The 2,163-nt window shown below is 39.6% G+C and overlaps 1 non-coding gene across 1 annotated transcript; it reads right to left on the reverse strand.

Annotated features, from left to right (window-relative positions):
• Positions 1-845: 845 nt before the first annotated feature.
• LOC112773999 (small nucleolar RNA R71) lies at positions 846-949 on the reverse strand. Its single transcript, XR_003188515.1, has one exon. It is a non-coding gene; the product is annotated as a small nucleolar RNA R71 (small nucleolar RNA).
• Between the last annotated feature and the right edge of the window lie 1,214 nt (positions 950-2,163).

The following is a 2,163-nucleotide window of genomic DNA, read 5'->3' on the forward strand; positions in this document are numbered from 1 at the left end:
TATTTTTATTTTTAATTTCAAAAAAAAAATTTCGAAAAAAATACTAAACATTTTTCAAAAACTATTTTCAAAAATTACTAACTCTTTTTCAAAATAATTTTCAAAAATTATTCCTCTCCCATCTTATTCTATTTATTCATTCATATCCTAACATCTCATCTCACATTCCAATCCTCACAGTTGTGTTTCTTCCATTATATTACATTCCTTATCACCCCCTCTTTTTTTTCCACTCACACAGGGATCCCTATACTGTGGTATGAAGGATCTCCATTATTATTATTATTTTTCTGCACCTTCTTCTTTGTCATATGAGCAGGAGCAAGGATAAGAACATTCTTGTGGAAGCAGATCCAGAACCTGAAAGGACTCTGAAAAGAAAATTAAGAGAAGCTAAAATACAACAATCCAGAGAAAATCTTTCAGAAATTTTCGAACAGGCAGAGGAGATGGCAGCCGAAAATAATAATAATGTAAGGAAGATGCTTGGTGACTTTACTGCACCTAATTCCAATTTACATGGAAGAAGCATCTCCATTCCTGCCATTGGAGCAAACAACTTTGAGCTGAAACCTCAGTTAGTTTCTCTGATGCAGCAGAACTGCAAGTTTCATGGACTTCCATCCGAAGATCCTTTTCAGTTCTTAACTGAATTCTTGCAGATATGTGATACTGTTAAGACTAATGGAATAGATCCTGAAGTCTACAGGCTCATGCTTTTCCCTTTTGCTATAAGAGACAGAGCTAGATTGTGGTTGGATTCTCAACCCAAAGACAGCCTGAACTCTTGGGATAAGCTGGTCACGGCTTTCTTAGCCAAGTACTTTCCTCCTCAAAAGCTGAGCAAGCTTAGAGCTGATGTTCAAACCTTCAGACAGAAAGAAGGTGAATCCCTCTATGAAGCTTGGGAAAGATACAAACAGTTGACCAAAAAGTGTCCTTCTGACATGCTCTCAGAATGGACCATCCTGGATATATTCTATGATGGTCTGTCTGAGTTATCTAAGATGTCATTGGATACCTCTGCAGGTGGATCCATTCACCTAAAGAAAACGCCTGCAGAAGCTCAAGAACTCATTGACATGGTTGCTAATAACCAGTTCATGTACACTTCTGAAAGAAATCCTGTGAATAATGGGACGCCTATGAAGAAGGGAGTTCTTGAAGTTGATACTCTGAATTCCATATTGGCTCAGAATAAAATATTGACTCAGCAAGTCAATATGATCTCTCAGAGTCTGCATGGAATGCAAGCTGCATCCAACAGTACTCAAGAAGCATCTTCTGAAGAAGAAGCTTATGATCCTGAGAACCCTGCAATAGCAGAGGTAAATTATTTAGGTGAACCTTATGGAAACACCTATAACTCAACATGGAGAAATCATCCAAATTTCTCATGGAAGGATCAAAAGCCCCAACAAGGCTTTAATAATGGTGGAAGAAACAGGTTTAGCAATAGCAAGCCTTTTCCATCATCAACTCAGCAACAGACAGAGAACTCTGAACAAAATGCTTCTAATTTAGCAAATCTAGTCTCTGATCTATCTAAGGCCACTGTAAGTTTCATGAATGAAACAAGATCTTCCATTAGAAATCTGGAAGCACAAGTGGGCTAGCTGAGTAAAAGGATCACTGAAATCCCTCCTAGTACTCTCCCAAGCAATACAGAACAGAATCCAAAAGGAGAGTGCAAGGCCATTGACATAAGCGCCATGGCCGAACCTATAAGGAAAGGAGAGGACGTGAATCCCAAGGAGGAAGACCTCCAGGGACGTTCAGTGATCAATAAGGAGCTTCCCTCTGGGGAACCAAAGGACTCTGAGGCTCATCTAGAGACCATAGAGATTCCATTGAACCTCCTTATACCCTTCATGAGCTCTGATGAGTATTCCTCTTCTGAAGAGAATGAGGATGTTACTGAAGAGCAAACTGCCAAGTTTCTTGGTGCAATCATGAAGCTGAATGCCAAATTATTTGGCATTGATGCTTGGGAAGTTGAACCTCCCTTGTTCATCAATGAACTAAGTGATCTGGATCAACTGACATTGCCTCAGAAGAGACAGGATCCTGGAAAGTTCATAATACCCTGTACCATAGGCACCATGATCTTTAAGGCTCTGTGTGACCTTGGTTTAGGAATAAACCTCATGCCCCTCTCTGTAA

Source organism: Arachis hypogaea, chromosome 18, assembly GCF_003086295.3.
Source record: "Arachis hypogaea cultivar Tifrunner chromosome 18, arahy.Tifrunner.gnm2.J5K5, whole genome shotgun sequence".
NCBI classification, from domain to species: domain Eukaryota; kingdom Viridiplantae; phylum Streptophyta; class Magnoliopsida; order Fabales; family Fabaceae; genus Arachis; species Arachis hypogaea.